Below are 21290 nucleotides of genomic sequence, written 5' to 3' on the forward strand. Positions count from 1 at the left end.
CCCCCTTTCTGTCAGTTTGTCTGCCTCACAGCCTCTCTCTGTCTCGTTTTCTTCCTGTCAGTGCTAATGGGGCTGTGTCTCTTCTTTGTGATTTAGCTGGTGCTGGTGAAACTGGAGAAACTTCTCGCTGGACCGAGGAGGAGATGGAGGTCGCTAAAAAAGGTAGTGTTTTGATTAAATTCAATTACCTTACTTACTTTCTGTCCTACTTTTATTTTTCTGTGTTTTAAAGCTCCTCTGCTTTTGTTTCCCAACTCTCCCGTCTTTCTCTTTCCCTCTTCTGTTTATTTGATGCTGCTTTACTGTGCCTTTTTCTTCCATGCACACAGGAATGAACATGCACATGTGGTCACTCAAATAGAAACTGCTGGTAGTGGAAGCTATCAGAGACCACTGAAGATTTTCAGGGAGTTGTTTTTTTTTTTTTTTTTTAAGCTGCACTGCTGATCTATTAAGGCTATCCATTAAGCAGTTGAGCATGGCATTTGTGGCTTCCTCAAAGATCAAGATCTATTATTCAGTCATCAGATCCTCTGAAAAGTTACTTTGATCTCCTAATTCTTCAAAATGTTCTCAGTCTGCTTGGTCTTAGACTTTGTTCATATAGACACTTATATGGTATCCTCTGAGTGCCAAGAAGCATAGACTGGCTGGAGTAAATAAAGGGATTTATCCGGATTAATTAAGACTCGTGCATTTTGCTGTGTTTAGTGTGCACACAAATTTAACACAGTTCCCCCTAGAAGTTGTAGTTACTTATTGATCTTCATAAACCTCTGTGTTGGGTTGACACATCCCAGGCTTGGTAGTTTACTCAGGAGAAAAAAGAACTTGCTTGTTTTATGCTCTTATCTTTCATTTTATTGTCCTGGCTATGAAGAAATTCAGTTAAACATATGACCAGCTTTTTCTGCTTGCGATTATTTGTCACGTGACATCTGTAAGGCTTAAATCAATTTTATAACATTTAAGTGAAGTTCTAGGTACCATAACTGTGAAATATCAGTAAATATCAAGCAGGTGTATTTCTATAGAATGCAAATAAAATTTCCATTGTGGTCAACATAAAACAGGCTATTTGGAGTTTTGGGCGAGTTAGCTGCTCAGCCTGTGTGCATGGCTAGGATTTTTTCAATTGTCTGTTTTAATAACTCTAAATGAGACATGAGATCCTCTCAAGAGTCCTAATGTCAAAGGTAAAGAGCGGTTAAACAATGTCTGTTTTAAATCAAAATTTGTGAGATTGGCTATACCTGTGATACCTGTGGTTTGTTACTGTGCATAAAATGATTCTTTGGCATTAGGTTACATGATTACAATTTCATCCCTATTATTTTGCATCCCATTTAATCTTTAATTCTAAATTGTCTGTCTTTGTCCTGCATCAGGGCTTGTGGAGCATGGGCGAAACTGGACAGCCATTGCCAAAATGGTGGGCACCAAAAGCGAGGCCCAGTGCAAGAACTTCTATTTCAATTACAAGCGACGTCACAACCTGGACAACCTGCTCCAGCAGCACAAGCAGGCAGGCTATTTTTTTCTGCATTTGTTCTTGTCTGTCATTGAACTGTCACTGAACTTTAGTGTATGAATGCAAAATGCTACTTTGTGTTTTTTCGGTTTCCCAGGATACACGACGGGCTCGTGCTGATAGGTCTCAAGGTGAAGGGCTAGCCACAGCATCACCAGATGATGAGGAAGACAACGCAGATGACAGTGAAGGTCAGAGAGATGGTTGATAGGAACCATGTGCTCATTGTTAAACACACACGTCCCAACATATTTGTTTTGGACCTTTCTTCCTGTTTATCTAAGGTACAAGTCCTAAGGCAACCTGGGTGAAGGACACACTGCAGGCTGATAGGTTTTTTTGTATTCAATTTTGTCCTTGCTTGTTAGACATGAAGCTTTGTGCCTGAAATGACCAAGTACTAAGTAAAGAGAATGAGGGGAAATAAGGATTAGTAAAAAATTGGGAATCCAAAGTGCTCACTGAAGTGTTGTGTAATAATTTCATTGGAGTTTATTACATTGTGCATGCTCTTTACTGAAAGCAGTTTTAATGAGAGGAAAAACAAGGATCACATGAAAAAAAGCTAGAGAAAGCGGAAGAGATAAGATATAACCTAATTCTGAATAAATGGCGCCTGTTGCATAAGTTATCGACTTTGAAGACTCAAGAAAGCCTCTTTGAACACAAGTGTTGATTCACTTGTTTGATTGGTGCCTATCTCCTCACCTCCGTCTCTTCAGAAGTCCTTTGCTGGCATTAAATAGGGACGGTTGTGAACTATGAAAAAGCTACTACAAGAAAGCTGCCCGATTTGTATTGAATACCTCAGTTTTTTAAAAACAACATTAAACATTGTTAATCAACAAAACATCAAAGTTTTTAATGTCCAATGTTTCTGGGAAAATGTCAGTACTTAGCAAAAATGCTAATTCACCAAGATAATGGTGGCGGCAACAGGAGGTCACAAGGTTTTGTCATTTTTATTTACCTTTTTCTTCATCTCATGGAAACCCAAACTGCTCTGCAGAGTCCTTGGTAATCTGCAGCTTTCCGATCTCGCATTGTACACATTATACACAATCTATGGTTGTACATATAACCATAAGAGGCATTAGTTGACTCTATTAAAGTGCACTTACTAATCATTGTGGTGTTTGGAATTTAGATGTTTAGTAATGTTGCTTCTCCAATTTTTGATTTGATACGTTTCATGCATCTGCAAATTGTTTTTGCATAGACATACCATCTGGTCTGCCATCACTATGGCAACAACTGCAGCGGTACACGATAGCAAACCAGCAGAGGCAGAGATGGATGATTTTTAAATATGAATTCATGTTTTAAATCACTTTTAAAAAATCTGTTTTTAAGTCTTTTTAACATATTGTATCTCCACAAGTTGCCATCTGAGATACCTTTAGATATGTACATCATTTGTAATATATATCAAATATATATTGTAAAACTTATACTTATAGATTATACTATATGTAATTATTTGCATCTTTATCACTTATAGAATCAGAATCGGAGTAATTAAGGTTTGCTTAAATGATAAATAAATGTTGATTATTATGACAGGTTTATATTCATTTAAATTATTTTAATAATTATTTATTGTTGTTATTATTTGGCATCCTTAATGACAAATAGTAATCTGATTGGCATGTGGCTTTTGTGCGTTATGGGACATGTATCAATTCATTTTCTCACACCCCCTCAGGTGGCGATAACAGCTCTGATACAGAAAGTGCCCCATCTCCCACTCAGGCTGACTCGTCAAAGTCTGGTGACTCCAAGGGGTCAGACAATGCTGCGGGGGATGCTCAGTGCTCTGACCAGGACAAAGTTCAGGCCAGCAATGGAAAGGCTCCTGAGCCTTCATATGGTGAACTCTGTGTCAAGGAAGAGAAAAGTCCAGTGAGTGAGACTGGACCTCAGGAGGAAAAGACCAGGCTGGCTCCCTATGCAAGCTCTGTGCATCCCAAAACTGAACCTCAGGATGTGGACATGAAGACTGGAGAAGTTCAGGTTAAGATGGAGCCTGAGATCAAGGAGAAAGGAGAAAAGGGAGATCATGGCGAGAGGCAAAAGGACCTCAATTCAGATAATGACTCCAGCGCCACCTGCAGTGCTGATGAGGATGTGGAAGCAGAGCATGAAGAACAGAGGTGTGTTTTTGCATTATCACTGTCTTCATGGTCTCATTTTCTGGTAACATAAGAACTGTTAATGAAAAATTTCGCCTGTTGTGCCTCTGTAGAATATACTCTATGGAAAAGCCTTCATTGCTCAGCTCTCAAGGCTCTGTGCTGGTGCCCCCACCCAAGCAAACCCCACTCAACATCCAGCAGCTGCACCAGCGGGCAGCTGCCATCCCACCCATGGTTAGTCACAGTTTTAAAATATACCCACACAATCACAAGGAGTGATGTGGTGAGATTTTAAAGTTTAGGTGTTGTATATACTTACATTGTTAGTTGTTTTAAGATCTGTATATCTGGACAATTTATCTACCAAGGTAATGTAATGTAATATAGTGTATTATATGTTTAATGTTATGTTTAATGCTGCATTTCTTGAAGTCTGGTCAATGTTCTCTGTAGAACGACTCAGAATCCAGACAAAGTGGTTCTCACCTAGTTCATATCTGGTATCCCATCTCATCTGGACCTCTTTTCTCTTTACGTTATCTAGGTGCCTGGTTCTTTTGCGTCGGGTGCTGTATCCATCAGTGGTTTTGCCATGTTGCAAAACCAGATCAAAGCTGTGCATGAGTCTGCACACCAGGAAGAGAAGCAGAGGCAGGATCAGGGAGATCTTGAGCGCAGACCCCCTTTCAGCACTCGTAGTCCCACTATACTAGAAAGAGATGGTAAGACAAGGAAAAACTAGAATAATTTTTTGTTAGTGATGTATAGCTAATAAGGTTTTAGGGCCCATTTAGTTTCCAAAAATGAAACATTTAAGAGGGCTCTAGACTGTCCTACCGAAGCTAGGACAAGAAAGTTAACTGTGATGTTGACTGTGATGCAAAGTCAAAGCTAAAGTGTGTGATGATGTTTCTTATGAAAATGCCTTTGGATGGGGGGGAAAAAAAAGGGGCTATGTAGTGTTTATTTATTTTTAAAAGATATTTTTGGCATTTTTACCTTTTTATTTGATAGTATTAGTAGAGCAATTGGAAATGAAAAGACATGTCAGAAGAGAGTTATGACATCCAGGTCGCCAGATGGACTTAAACTGAGGACACTGTGATTACATGGCATTCTCTGTAACCATTCAGCTACCAATGCAAATTAACTTTATTGTTTTTGTTCAGATTTTTCTGTATCATCTTAATTTTGTCTTCTTCCATCACTAAAATCGCTGGTGCAGACAAACAACACTTTGTGTTGCACAAATTAAAGTCTTGGTAGTATCCTTTGCAAATGAGATCTCCTGGGAAAACTGCCCATGCCAACCATAAGAGGTCACTATAATAAATGCAAATGCATTTTGTTTATTTACTCGCTACCTCTAAGTAGTTGTGACTTTAAACTTTTATCTCACATAGTTGACACAGTTAAATTGTTAATACATACATTTCACAAGAAGGTGTAAGGATCTTAAAGCAAAGGTATTGATTTATCACAAGGAATTTGGTGGCCCAGTATGCCCCAGGGAAAACTAACCCTAATGTGGTATATACCTTAAATTCAGTATTTTATTTTTGGTACAAAACCTCCAAATAGTCTATTTTCTACAAACATTTGAAGTATTAAGATTAAGAATTCCTCTAACAGACCACAAAGCTTTGATTTGTGGTGATCTGCTACCATCTGTTGGAGGACACGTGGTAGCAGCAATTAGAGTAAGTAGGTGTAATTATTTGAGTAAATTCTTTGAGTAAAGATTGCCAGAAAGCAGAGGGGTTATATGATAACCAGTCACAGGATGCATTCCCACACCCCCACAAATCACGTAGTGCATGTAACTATGGCAACCAAGATGAGACTTCCAACAGAACTAGGTTTTGGCTACATGGCCATCTGCCTTAACCGGTAGGGGTCAGTGTATGCTCTACACAGTCCTTAAGTGCTCTTTGTTTCGCAGGTGCATTGGAAACTTGAGGTGCTGGGGGAAATTGCATTAGTCTTTGAGGTGCTGGGTCTGAGTAGGGCTAAGGAGCTTGGACCCCAATACTTGCTTGCAAATCTATTTTGTTTTTGTGTTTGTATGACTGCAGAGTGTCAGTTTATTATGGCTTGAGTTTTTGCAAAGCTTTTTGTAAGTAACTGAGTTATGTGAAGAGTAGAGCAGCTGTCATTAAGCTGCTGAGCTTTGACAGGGAGATTTTTTACATAGGTAATACTGGATGTGTGCAGATGGCAGTGTTGGTTGTAAAGGCTCATCCATTTCAGGTTAGCTCAATGCTCACTGGCACTGAGTTCTTATTTTAATAGTGGTTGTCTTCCCTTTGTCCTTATGCCTGTGTATGCAGTTAAGATCTTACCCTACATGCCTTATGACATGAAGCTGGCTCTGGATCAGGAGACCCACTCTGGTCGGCCAGGCTCCCCCTACAGACTCTCCCCCAGGGAGCTGAGTAAGGCCTCACCCCAGCCTGACCCCAACGCCCCCAGTGCCTCCCGCTACATTGTGCCGCCAGGTAAAAGCACACGTCTTCACCTCCTCTTTTCCTCCCTTTCTTGCCTCCTCCCTTCCTTCGCTGATACAAACTAGTCTCACCTAACTCCCATTGAGTCTTTTGTGTCTGAAATTTGTGACACTTTTTGACTGATGATGGCACATTCTATCTTTTAACAAAACTATAATGTACTGTGTGTATCAACCATTCATATTTCAGTTTGATCTGTTAGTGATAGTCTGTTTCTGTATAAGGATATGGAATTGCTTAATTATGTTAATTTGAAGTTGGAGAGCAGGAGGACTGAATATTTTAATCCTGTTGTAAATCTGTGTTTGGTGCAGTGGTCGATCAATATGGATTTGTTTGTTTTTTTAAATGACTAATATTTAGAGACCACAGGAACTGATGGCCGATTTATAATGCCATTATGATGTTAGAGATATATATACTGAACCTAAAGCATTTAATGCATTATAAAAATAATAGTACTGTAAGTATTTCAAAATAAAAGTTTCTGAAACCCAGATGACCTTCCACTTTTGCTGCAGCTGTGAGGAACTGTCTCTTGCTAGCGAGCATCATGCTTGTGGATTGTTTGTTACTTTGATAGTCTGCTCTTTTAACAGGTATTTGATAAACCATTTAAAGTAACAAGTGAAGTGTAACACTGTACACAGTAAAACTAGTCTCTCCTCACCTGGGCTCCCTCTGTTTTCCTGCCTAGTCCCTGCTTTGTGTGAAGGAGCTGAGCTCCACCCTTGCTCACAGAGACAGAGGTGCAAATAAAATGCATCCTGTTAAGTCACACTGGTGGTTCAGGCAAAGTTTATTTTGTTAGTATTTTAAACACCTACATTAATTTAGTATATATTTATGGAATTATAGATTATGAATGGTAATAAAGGCTTGTTTCTGGTTTAGTAAATAGTTAGGGGTAACATTCTACGAAATGTTGGCAAGAAAGCTTGAAATGGCAGTAGGACTTTTACTGAAGTTGTTGGGTTATAGTTTCTCTTATTTGTTATTTGGAGCAAATGTATTTCTCATGGTTTTCGAATTGTTATCCCTGAAGGTGAACTGCAGCATGAATGTTAATGTTTGAAACACAGTATCCCTGAAACAAGGATTTATAAATTCATCATGGAGTAGCTTGTTTCCTTCCCTATGAGCCTGCAGGGAGATGATGTCCATGCCCACTGGAAGAACTCCCACATAGCCATATGCATTTTTGATTTTGAAGAGTGCAAAGCATGAGACATGCTCCCTGCACAGAGGTGACTCCCTGTCTGCTGTGTGCGTGTCTGTTATGATCCATTTCATTTACTCTGCTTTCCCAGGAGACACTAAAGCAGACAGCAGGCGTGGGCCATGGTTACCTCAGGCTAAGGAACAAGCTTTTAAGTGAGGTCTTCAGTGCTTACTTTACTACTTACTGGAGTCAGTCAGAATGAAGCTGAACATTTTATCATGCACTCTTTGATGGGAAATTAAGCTTAATGGAACCCATATGTTGGGTGGGTTGGAGATGTGGTGTCTGGCAGGCAGAAGGTATTTAGAAGAAAGGTTTAGGGTACTATGCGAGGTGAGGGTTGTTTTGCAAAATCATTTGCTGTTTATGCTGGTATTTAATGTCTAAATGTTGTTATATTTTTACAATTTTCTATATTCCTACTAGTCCTCCACCCTTCCCCCACCCAGTTGGTCCAGGGTATGCCAGATGGAGTCCGGGTGACGTTCAGCAGACCCAGTCGGCCTCCCAACATTCCCTCTCCTCCCCCACTCATTCCAACCACAAAGCCAACAGACAAGCCCTCTTTCATCCAAGGAGGCTCCATCTCCCAGGTAAGGCAGCATGAGGATGAAGCATGTGGCGGTCACTCACATCAGAGTCGCAAGAAATTAGTTTTTAATTATCAATTTTATGCAAGTGCTCACTGGAACATATCTGGGTTTAATAAAATGTGTGAAATGTTTTACTACAACAGATACCATAGCACACAAAATAGGACCATAGGACCATTCGACTGTTGCAAAAGTTGTATTAGTCAGGAAATATAATGCATAATGGTTTGGTTATTGACTCTCATCACATCTCATACTGCCATTTATAAAAAAAATAAATAAATAAAAAAATAAAACAAGATATAAAAATAAGCATTAACCCCACTTTTCATCAACACAGTGACCTAACTTTGGAATGTGTTTGTGTCTTTGTTCCTTCTTTTCCAGGGAACGCCTGGCACATACCTGCCATCCCATGTTGTCTATGGGCCAGAGGGTACTAAGAGCACTGTGGGCTCCATATCTCTGGGTCTGCCACGGCAGCAGGATCCCAACAAACCTGGTAGGACAGCAGACAGTCACATTACTCCACTAGTTAGTAATTGCTGGGAACTATTTGAAGTCCCCATGGTCTGTCATTGTTGGGGAGGGGGGTCTGTCCTTATGGATTTAATAGAAATGTTATTTTCTTTCTAAATCCACTCTGCTCTCAAAATCATAATATTTCGCTAATGCAATATTTTATTGCTTATAATAACATGTAGATAACTACCTGCATTCTAAATATCTATATTCTACCACTGACCATGAAAGTAAGGTTGATGATTAAATATTTTTTTGAACTGACACAGTGCAAAACACTAGTCTAGTTCTGTATGTGTGAAAACTTCCTGTTATTTATGAACTGAGATACAGTGACAACAGCCTGCAGAAATAAACTTTATGTTTCAGTACTTGTTTTTCCTTGTTTTTTTGACACCTAAATGGATATTATTATGAAAACTAAGGGTTTGTTCCCACTAGGTGGCACCAACCACATGAATCTTTTTTTTTTCTTCTTCTTCTTCTTTGTATTTCTCATGGAATTGCAGTTCCATCCATACAGGATGGCAGAGGCAACCCAGCAAAGGTGGGCGAGGGTCTGGCTTTCAGAGGATCAATCACTCAGGTAATGTTTTTTTGGCGTGCAGAAGGGTGGGATGGTGGTGGTGGGGGATTATTGTAAGGGTATTTGCTGAGGTAATTAGGCATGTGTTTTTTTTTCTTCCTATATTTCATAATATTTTTGCTTTTTTCTGAAATAGGGCACACCAGCCCTAACCCAGTCCAGCATTGCTGCTGACCTCCTGAAGGGCACAATCACAAAACTGGCCACAGAGGATCTGAGCAGCCCAGATAAGACCAGAGGAGAGCAGTTGTCTAAAGGTCATGTTATTTATGAAGGCAAGAGCGGTCACATTCTCTCCTTTGATGGTAAGTGCTTTGGTTATTGATCTATGAAATAACACTTGTGTATTTCTTCACCAAACACACAGAGTGATCCTAAATATGTTTTTTCAAAAGCTATCAAGAGCTCCAGGGAAAACACCCGCAGCCCCAGAACAAGCCATGAGATGAAACGCACTTATGACATGATGGAAGGATCCATGGGCAGAGGACACCCCGGCAGGGAAGGTGCTCCATTCGAGGGTACTGCATTATTGAATCTGTGTCCTGACTTGTGATGTTTGACAAAACTATTGTTAATTTGGACAGGAATTTTCTATTTAGTTTTAATCATTTTTTTCAGTCACAAGATTTATTTTGATCTTACTTTTAGGCACGATTTAAACTGTGAAACTCAATAAGTCCTACTTACACTATAAACTGCCTGCAAGCTCTATGAGATTAAAAATTATTAAGTACACTCTTCGCGGTCAGCTCGGAAACAATTTAATGCTGGCTTTGATCAACAGATGTTGATCAGAACTACAAAATATCACAGCTTTCTGTGTATGGTGCTCTACCTGGCTGAGTGCCTGTGCTGACCGCCCCAACATTAAAACTGCTATCGAGTGTCACCTTAGACAAGACCTCCTTATGCTTACCCTGGCTTTGCCTATCTCACCTATAAGTCTCTTTGGATAAAAACATCTGCCAAATGATTAAACGTAAAATTAATAATTGTGACTGATTGCCGTTCAAAAGAGAACTGTGATATAGATGGTAGAACATGGTGTGCTGAACAGAGATTATGCTGTAGTTTGTTTTTATTCTTCTTGTCGCTAAAACTTTTATTAAACAAACCTATGTCAACGAGTACTTGACAATCTTGGTTGATAAAATTAACAATGGATCTGTATCAGGTGGTGATGGTGCTTGTTTGTTTTGCAGGATTAATTAGCCGAGCCTTGCCCAGAGAAGGTCTCCATGGAGATTCTAAGGAAAGACAATTAACACCTGGATCTATTATGCAAGGTAGCTAATTGTAAAGCTTCACATCATCATACTTGTACCTTGTTAGAAGCATCCAAAAGGAAGAGGGCTGAAATATTTGAAAAATCTTTTTAGGAACACCAAGAACTGCTGCAGAGACATATGAAGAGACCAAAAAATATGTAAAACAGATGAAGCGAGACAGCCCACCAATCCGCTCTTTTGAAGGTGGTATTGGCAAAGGCAAGCCTTATGAAGGAGTTAATACTATCAAAGAAATGGGACGCTCCATTCATGAAATACCCCGGCAAGACCAGGCTGGCCAGGACATTTGTAAGACCCCTGACATGTCAGAGAGGAGGGTTTTGGAGGGCTCCATATCTCAGGTAAGAAGCCAAGATTTATTTGTGGACAGCATGTACCTTAAGCCTTTTGATAATTAATATGCAAAATCACCATACATATATAATCACATACATACAACGGTTGTAACCAGTGATATCTGATCTTATGAATCAATGACTAATGTGTTTTCTCCCTTTACCAGATTCAATCTCTGAACCAGCCGACCATAAAACACAATGTCAAGTCCCTAATTACCAGTCCCACAAAGCTTCCGCACATGGAAGCCATGGAACGAACCAAATACGAGGAAAACAAGGCAGTACGCCACACATCTGTGGTCAACTCTACGGCTTCTGTCCTGCGCTCTACACACCAAGAGCCGGCCAAATCCCAGCTTAGTCCCGGCCTTTATGAGGATAACAACGCTCGCAGGACCCCTGTCAACTACAGTACCAATCCTGTTTCCAGAGGATCTCCAATGCTTGGACGTGGTTCAGAGGGTACCATAATCATTTTATTCCAAAACTGTGGATTCATTACTATACGTCATTACTATCCTGACACTACAATTAAGCACTTAGGCAAAATGGAATTTGAGTTATCTTGCCAGGTCATCATATTGGCCTCAATAAGTATATTAGCATTAATGTGCAATCACTGGATGAATATCTATACCTGTTTAGTTTTCTGTGACATATATACTGTCACAAGATGTCATCAAGTATCCACTAATCAGATGAGTCATGACCTCAGTTGTTGAACTAATTTATTGAATCTGTGTCTTTTGAGAGAAATTTCCTATTTAGTTTTATTCTTACTCATTTCCTGAAACCTTTGTTTCAGTCACATTATTTATTTTCATCTTAGTTTTAGTCAAAATGGATGGATGAATATCAATACCTGTTGTGATTCTGTGACATACTGTCACAAGTATTCACTAATCAGATGAGTGATGACTTAATTTGTTAAACTAAATTATTGAATCTGTGTATTCCTGTTTCCTCCAAAGGTGGCATGAGCTCTGCAAAGTCTGCTGCACATGAAAGAAAAAGTTCCATGACACCAACTCAGAGAGAAGGTGTCCCTGCCAAGTCACCGGTGTCAGGTGGTGACCCTGTAGCCTCTCACAGTCCCTTTGACCCCCACCATCGGTCTGTTGTTCCTGGAGAACCGTACCGAGCCCACTTGACTACACATCTGGATCCCACCATGGCCTTCCACAGAGTTCTGGATCCAGGTACACTGTTTAACCAATTCTACTCTTTCCACCACTACTACAAACATAATAAATATTATATATTATTTAAGTCATAAGCGTTACATGTACAGGATCTCTTTCAGCTTTTGATGTCATTGGTTGTGATCTGTATCTGTGAACCTTTTGTTAAATTTTTTTTTTTTGGTCTGTTTTTTGTTTTTCCCCTGCCCTCAGGCGCAGCATTCATGTTCCCCAGGCAGCCGTCTCCAACGAGCTACCACAACACATACCAGCTGTACACCATGGAGAATACGCGGCAAACAATCCTTAACGATTATATCACTTCCCAGCAGATGCAAGTCATCCCACGGCCTGACATGGCCCGAGGGTTGTCACCACGGGAACAGTCTGTCACTATCCCTTACACGGCTGGAGCTCGAGGTACGGCCTTCCACCAACTGGCCCTCTCATCTGCCACAGCAGGCAGGGGCGAGGCCTAAGGCGGGGGGGTTGTAGTATGCAGACTTTGTGCTTGTGAAGTAGTGGCTACCTTTTCCAGACGCCCAGAAGCAAATGACCTAGACAAATTTTGCTAATTTGCTCTTTATTTTGGGGCTGCAACTGATTCGGGTACTACTCAATTTATCAATTGGGTGTAGTCATCCAAATCTACATTTGCTGAGTGGTTGCCTCTTACAAGTTGACCACTATTCCACTCTCTTTGCAGCCCTGTTGCTTACTGATCAATCTTTATTTGAGAGCACTAAGAGATGAAGGTGATGGGTTACAGCTAAGTGTATACGGTGTTCATACATTCAGAAATTGATGGATTGGTTCTTTCTGTTCACCGTTGGCCCTTTGCTTCTGTCTGTAAAAGGGATTATTGATCTAGCCCAGATGCCTCCAACTATCCTGTTGCCTCACCCTGGGGGAACAGGTACTCCCACTTTGGAACGCATCGCCTACCTCCCTGGAGCTCAGCCCCCTTTCCCTCCTAGGGCTTTCAACCCAACCTCCATATCGCCAGGTGAGGACCCCTCCCTTCCCAATCCCTACACTCCCTTATCTTCCTTGCCACGACTCCATGTTCCCTCACACCTCTGTAAGCGCGCAGCCCTGCACTGGCCTGAGGTGTCAAAGGTCAGATCTTCCTTTCAAGCCTTACTGCAGTTGTACAGGGGAGTATTTCTCACAAAACTTGGTGACTGTTATTATTTCCACTAAATTAGTTGTGCTGCATAACAGGTTTTGTTTTATAGACACACAAAAATGTAGGATTGTAATTTTAATTGCATTTTAATTAAATTGACTAATGTAACTTTTTGGTCTGCAGGTGAGTTTTGTTAATATTAGTCATTATCTAATTTTGAAGCTTTTTATATATAGACTTAAATTCACTAAAGTAAGACTTAAAAAAAACTAGAGGCATTCAAATGTTGATGAATCGACCTGATTGATCTACGGTTTGTCTTAATGTTTTAGGTATGTATATTCCTCAGACAAAATATAATTCTTCTTTCTGATAATAGATTTACATCTTGCCTGCAAGGCCCTGGTCCTTCTGAAACCACCTTACTAGCAGATGAATAAATCCTGTGTCTGTGGTGTTTGTTCTCCTCAGGCCACCCAGCCCATCTTGCTGCTGCTGCTGCTGCTGCCGCCAATGCAGAGAGGGAACGAGAAAGGGAGCGTGACCGGGAACAACAGGAGAAAGAAAGGGAAAGGGAGCAACGGGAAAGAGAGAGGGAACGGGAAATGCGAGAACGAGAGCGGGAGAGAGCCAATGAATACATTCGTGGTGATTAGTTTTGTTCAATATATTGATTATGTTTATATTTCTTATTCTTTTCTAATACAAGAAGTGGTGCTCTATGCACTGTATTTTGAAATGTTTCGTGATATGTATGTGTATCAGGTGGACCAGAGCAGCCAGGACGACCAGGGAGTCAAGGGTATTTGCACTCTCCTTCACCCTCGTTGAGGATGCAGGATGTAGTGGTTCAGCAGCGGCCAAGCATTTTCCAGGGCAAGAGTGTCATCACATCACTAATGTAAGTGTAAACTTGTAGCCATTTGTGTATATGTGTGTACTTTTTATTGATATAAATTGTGAGATCTGTTTTGAAAATGCTGCTTGAGGGTCAAGATTGAATTTTAGGATTAAGGTTATATATTTTTAGATTGAGTGTAAGGGGTTAGGGTGGACATTTAGTTGTGACGTTTAAGGTTAGGGTAAGGGGCTATCAGTAAATGTCAACACAAAGACAGCTGAAGCCATCCTTTTAGAAATGTATTTGTTACCATCATCTCTTTTTATCAGGCCACATACAGCAGCAGCAACATCACCAGCACAGAGTAACTCGCGCTACAGTACTGCAGCTGATGCTCTTGCTGCACTGGTGGACGCTGCAGCCTCTGCTCCACAGATGGATGTGGCTAAGGTGAAGGAGAGCAAACATGAACGGGATGATGATATGTCTTCATCAGCTGCAGCTCGACGAGTGGCCAGCCTATCCGAACAGCAGCAACAGGAGTCAGAGAGACGATCCATGCAGTCACCATATGGTGCTTTGTCTCTGCCAGGAGGTAAGCCCCATCCAGCTTACTCTGAGGGCCCCGGCGTCGGGGTTAAGGATAAGGGCCCTCAAACTTCAAAGTCCCGTATCGAAGAGGAGCTTCGGACTCGTGGAAAGACGACTATCACAGCCGCTAACTTCATTGATGTCATCATCACACGGCAGATAGCCTCTGACAAAGACTCACGAGAGCGAGGCTCTCAGAGCTCTGACTCCTCTAGCAGCTGTAAGTGTGTTTGGTACACATGGAGATAGCTGAACCTTATTAGAACTGCACTTGAGTGCACTTTGACAGTGACATCATTAGCTCAGTGGACTAGCACACAAATGCGTTGTACAAGTACAACTTGTTATAACATACCTTAATATTGTGTCGTTTGCTTAAAAAGAATAACCCCTTGTTCATACTTGTGCTGCAGTGTCATCTAGTCGTTACGACAATAACACAGCTATTGAGGTGATTAGTCCTGCCAGTTCCCCTATCCAGTCACAACAGGACAAAACGGAAGATGGGCAACCACAAGGACCAGGTATGGCTACAAATTTCATATAAATATCTAAATTACAAATCTGTTCACAACTATTTCAATCTAGTCACCAGACTACACTTTAAGTTACTTTTGTCGGCTGTAAACGTGTCGATTCATTACTGAGAGTATCTGGCATATTAGCTCAACTTCATGGCATCAGCTCAAACTGACTATGTTTCCACCAGTTGGCATGCGGGCCTATGATATGAGTTACCGGTCACCAGGGGATCCACAACAGCCCAGTTCCCAGCTGCCAGTTTCCTCCCAGCCAGAGAGCTACTCGCATGTCCCCAAGACTCATCGGGTCATGACCTTGGCAGACCACATTTCGGTAAGATGGGCTGGAGAATTAAATAGTAAGTCAACCAGGTCTACCATATACACCAACCCAACATACCTAGCTAAACTGGTTTTGTACTTCCTTTCATGCAGCATATAATAACCCAGGACTTTGCCCGGAATCAGGACGCTCCTCCAGCCTCCTCAGCTTCTGCCACATTCCAGAGCGTGGTGCCATCTGTGTCTTCTTCAGGTCGAGCCAAGGTGCTCAGCCGCTACAGTCCTGAGAACCAGGTCCAGACCTCACACCACCAGAGACCCTCCAGTAGAGTTTCACCAGAGAATGTTACTGACAAGCCAAGGGCCAGGTACATGGACTAAAGAGTTAAATCAGTGCGATCTAAGTCAGACATTATCTATGACCCATTATCCACCTAATACTCTCTCTTCCCCCTTTTCAGGCCTGGTAAGTCTCCAGAGCAAGTAGGCAGGCCAATGGAGAACTATGAACCCATCTCTCCACCACAGAGCTACCAAAGCATGGACAAACAAGAGACTGGTGGGCCTCCATCACAAAGGCGGGAGGCTGACAATTCTGAGATCAGGTACAGGCTCTGCACAGTTTCAATTTATGATTATTTGAAGTTGTCAGCACAACAAGCCTTAAAAAGGCTTAAAATAGATTCAGAATCTTCTGACATTATGGAGTAGTAGCAGATTAGGGTTACAATTAAATGTACATGTGACAGAGTTTTTCTTGGGGAGCATATACATACTTTATTTATTGAGATAGAAATGTTGTTCCCCACAGTCAGTTAATGTCTCGTAATGATGCCAGCAAGCAGATTGTTCGCCCATATCTGCAGTTGTTTGATGTGCCAGAAAGTTTGTTGATCCTGTAACCCTTTTGCTCTTTGACCCTTAACTTTTTGTTTGATTCAAGGGGTGATTCAAGGTCCCCAGGAAGTGTCAGCTATGTGCCTTCGTTCTTCACTAAGCTGGAGAACACCTCACCAATGGTGACATCCAAAAAGCAGGAGATCTTCCGTAAGTTGAACTCCACCTCTGGTGTTGGTGATTCTGATGTTGGTAAGTGGGCCCTCTTATCTCCTCTCTGTCAAACTAACATGCATGCATCAGATAATAAAAATAAATGTGTGTGCATGATAACTCATCTATCCAGCCATCTATCCATCTTCCTCCACTTATTTGCGGGGCTGGGGTCGTGGGGGAAACATTCTAAGCAGGGATGCCCGTACTTCCCTCTCCTAGACACCTCCTCCAGCTCTTCCAGGGGAACTTCCCAGTGACCAAGCTCCTCATACTATCTTTATGGGTGTGCCCAGCCACCCTGTGAAGGAAACTCATTTTGGCCGCTTGTGTCCGAGCTGAAGTTACATGTCCCAATAGACAGGTTCCTTGTACAGGCGCTCACCTGCATGCCCCAACCCCAAGCCTGACTTCAAGGTGGGGCCCCGGTGACGCAAATCTGGGCAGTCTTCTTTTTAAGGGACTCATGAACTGCTCTTCATCTGGCCTGTTGCCTAGAACCTGTTTGCATTGGGATACCCTACCAGAGGCTTCAGCCCCTAACAACATAGCTCCTGGGGTCATTCGGGCACACAAACCACTCCACCACTATAAAGTGGCAGTTCAAGGAGGGGATGATAACTCATTCTTTCTGAATTTTTAAAGTTCTTTTTAAGCAAGCAATAATATTGAAGCAACTTCATGTATTTTTATCATTTTATCAAGTCTTTCTTGTCAGTTTTACAGCAACTAATAATTGTCTTGCAGGAAGTGCACAGCCTGGCACAGAGATTTTTAACTTGCCTGCTGTTACCAGCTCCAGTAAGTAGCAGGGAAACTCACTCACATGCTTAATGCTTCCTCTCACTGAATACTCATTTCTCACTGTATATTTTGCTGTGTTTTGGTTTATAGGCAGCATAAACCCCAGGAATCACTCCTTTAGTGATCCAGCCAGCAACCTGGGGTTGGAGGACATCATCCGTAAGGCTTTGATGGGCAACTTGGAGGAGAGACAAGAGGAGCACCAGGGAGGAATAGGAGCCATCAACACACCTGGTGCGGGCAGTGACACTCGCCAGGAGGCTACCCCATCACCCAGTATGGGTAGGTACAAGTCACATTCCTGACATCTGTGTTGAGAAGAGTTCCTACTTTCAAGATGTTGGTGATTTACACATTCTCTCCACTTGAATCGACAGGGAAGCAGAAACAAGGCAAAGCTAACAGCCGAAAATCCAAGTCACCTAACCTGGGTCAGTCCTACGCTGGAGGGGAACGTCCCTCTTCAGTGTCCTCCGTCCACTCTGAGGGAGATTATCACAGACAAGCTCAAGCCCAACCCCAGTGGAACTGGGAAGAACGACCTTCATCCACAGGTGAGCTGCACATCCTCTTCCATCTTTGTCAGCATTGTTAACTGTCTGGTGAAATCAGGCAACACAGAAAACCTGGATGCAATTAATTTAAACAAATGTTTTCTTTCCCCAGGATCCATGCAGTTCCCTTACAACCCACTGACCATGCGCATTTTAAGCAACACACCACCCACCTCCATAGCCTCCCCCTCTATACAGAACCACCAGCAGCAGCCGCCTGCAGCTGGAGCACCAGTGACTCAGCAGCGTGTGTGGCAGTCTCTGCTGTCGGAGCAATATGAGACCCTTTCTGACAGTGATTGAGTCCTGCTGCCACAACTCCAATACCCACAAAAGATGCTGGCACTGAGGCTTGTCTGTTCACCCCGCTCTCCCAGACCAGAACTAACCTTGTTCATTGGCAAGTAGACGGGGTGATATGATTTTTCATTTTGGTGCTCTGGCACCCCCTGGCTGTTAGCACAGAGTACAAGCAGCAGCCTTTGGCAGGCTGGGGCTCTCCAGAACGGGGGATTGCTTTTGGTCCAGAAGCACTCACTCAGCCTGTTGGGGAAAATAAACAGAACCTGAGGGGATTGATATGAGCTGTAGTAAAGATGAAGAACTTATTATGTACAAAGAAACAACATAAGAGACTATTTCTGGTTTTGTTTGATTTCTGTAAAGATATTCTTTGTCTTTAAGAAAATCAGTGTATGTAAATAGAGTAACCTTTTGCAGTGTTTTCTTAACTTGATTATTTCTTATTTTAATGTTGCTTTTAAATTGATCCACTTTAAATGGAAAGAGTAAGGGGTATAATCTTTAATATCACAGTTGGTCTTTCCCAGCCCACCTCAACCCCACATCTCCAGACCCCATTTTAATAATTTTACTATAGTAATGCTAAGAGGGCCGGACTGTGGATGTACATGACCGCGAGTGGAGCACACACGCTGTGCCACCATCCAGTACCATCCATCCAGTACTGCCAGAGTTGGAACATCATGGGCATCTGAGGACAAAACATAGACTAACCTTTCAAACAGCTTTTAAATCTGATGTCTGTCTTTGCTACACAGTGGACATGGATTGTAAGTGTGTGAGTCAGATGGTAGATGTGACTTCTCATCCCGTTGTAGACAGAGGAAATGTCTTCGAAAGAAGTTCAGAACTCAGAACACTGGTGTCATAGCAGCAAGGTGAAACGTCTGAAATAAGCTTAATTTTGCCAGAAAAAGAAATCCTTATGACTACTCCTGGACCCCACCTGAATAACGGAAGTGAGCCAATGTTTGTACTGTTGTTTTGTTTTTTTTGTTTTGTTTTTTGTTTGTTTGTTTTTTTCTCCCCTATAGTACTGGCCATGGTGTGTCACATGTAGCTGTCTCTCTCTGCAGTTTCGAACCTGTCCAGAATGAGCTGCTCTATAAGATTTTCATGGGGAAAAAAAGTATGTCAGGAACTTTCTTTCCCTTTTTTTTACTTTTTTTGTGGGGGGGGGCAGTTTGCCATGCCTTGTGACTTGAGAAAGAAGGCAGCTTTAACCAATTTTCTCAGAGATCTTCTTTTGTGTTTGATGTTTGTATTTCTTTCTGTAGTCCCTCTTTTTTTTTTTTTTTTTTTTTTTTTTGATACTTTCCTGACAAATCTGAACTCTGTAAATTGTCTTTCCATTACACAAAAAGACAAAACTAACCAAACATAAAGAATGGTCTGCACCATTGTTGCACTTTTTTGCTTTGTAGCTTTTGACAACAAAAAGCATACTACCTGCTGTGTAACTTATTCAACCTCTGGCACAGGAAGATAATAAGATGTGCTTTAACGTTTTCCCACTACTCACAGAAATCTGGATGTTTTGACTTCCTGTCTTTTCTTGTAGCTGGTACATGAGTTTGTAGTGTAACACTTGCATCACAAGTTACAGTTTCAAGTGTATGGTACCGTTAAATGTTAAGGAGTTTGCCGTCATGGTGATTCAAATCCGTGACCACTTAATCTCTGCTTCTTTTGTCAATCATAACGCTTTGGATATGACTTATACTAGGTCAAAAACATAAATGACAGTAACCTTCCTTTGCAGGTCTGTTTTTAGATATGTGTAAAATACCATATTTTGGCTTCTGCAGCTTTTACTTTGCTCAGACAACTAATCCATTCTGCTCTACGCTTGATATTTCATTTTCTATCATTTTGATTTTGAATTATTTGTCACAGCACATGTTCAGATTTTTATTTTCCATCACCTTCAACACCTTGGTTACTCATCCTATTTAGATGGGATGTTATGTGTTTACAAAGGCAAAGACAAAAAAAGTTTACAAACTTGAATCTTAAAGAAATCCAACATGAAGCCGAAAAAGAATTGGAGCGTCTTTTCAGCTCTCTATCAAACACACAGTGGTGACTTTGTTGTCTATTTGAAATTGAGACTTGAAAACCCATGTATTCTATGATGTTGAAATGCAATGTTTGTATCGCACAATGTCTATTAGTAGGCTATTACAAGAGTTCAGACCAATCAAATAAAGTGGATCAGTTCTCCACCACTGAAAAACGTCTGTTCTTAACAGAGCTTTTGAATGAATTCTGTGATTTTCTTATTTGTAAATTGTGCCCTATTGTCAGTGACTCAAAGTCATTGACCACAATTGAGGAAATGGAGAAATGACTCATCATTTGTGAATTAGTGCAATCTAAAATAAAAATATATCAGGAATTTCAACTTCTATGCACACACACTTCCTTCATAGCAGACCTGCCACTGTATACTCTATGCACTTAGCAAATGGAGATAATGATAATGATTACACTTCTTATATCAGTGTGTTCATGATGTTTAAAGACTCTTACTTTCTTAATGTCGTTCATTTAGGAGCCTTTGATTCTTGAGTCGGTGACGGCCACTGCAGAGTTTTATGAAAGGCAGTGGACGTTTCTCGCAGCAGACATTTGGCCAGTCAAACAAAAGGATAAAAATAACTATCACTGACTGCTTTCCTTAGATGGGTGCCAGTGTTGGGGCACTGCTACACAACAAGTATACTGACTTCTCATAACTGAAAAAGCACAGGTTAATTATAATATCAGTATTTACTCTGTTTACATTCGAAACAAATCCATGCCAGTGGCCGATGAGCGTACCAGGACCTCGGTGTTATTAATAATAACACAGCTGATCGTTTTAGATGCTGGGTTAACAGCTTTTTTTTTTTTTTTTTTGTAGTTTAATTTAAGAGCTTTTAATTTCATTTGACATATGTGCTGCTAGATGGTTTATCCTTTAAACAGTGGTGTATGGTCCACAGTCATCACTCGGTGAGGAAGAATACATTCAGCATTTACAGACAGTTCTCTGTAGATGTTGCAGTCTACAGAGTGAACATTGCAGATTTAATTATTAAGGCCAGAGGTGGTAAGTGACTTAGTACTTTTACTCAAGAACTTTAGTATAAGTATAATTTTGAAATACTTGTACTTTACCAGAGTTTTTTATTTACTTATTTATTTACTTTTACTCCATTATGTCTAGTTTTTATCCTACTATATATATTTATAGTAGTCATATAGTTTAGTCGGTTACTTTTCAAATAATACAAAATACAATCAACTTATAAACGACTATTATT

The 21290-nt window shown here is 41.1% G+C and overlaps 1 pseudogene; it reads left to right on the plus strand.

Annotated features, from left to right (window-relative positions):
* Positions 1-20219, plus strand: part of LOC113170913 — a 35312-nt pseudogene extending 15093 nt beyond the window's left edge.
* Positions 20220-21290: the final 1071 nt, after the last annotated feature.

Source organism: Anabas testudineus, chromosome 14 (assembly GCF_900324465.2).
Source record: "Anabas testudineus chromosome 14, fAnaTes1.2, whole genome shotgun sequence".
Classification (NCBI taxonomy): Eukaryota; Metazoa; Chordata; class Actinopteri; order Anabantiformes; family Anabantidae; genus Anabas; species Anabas testudineus.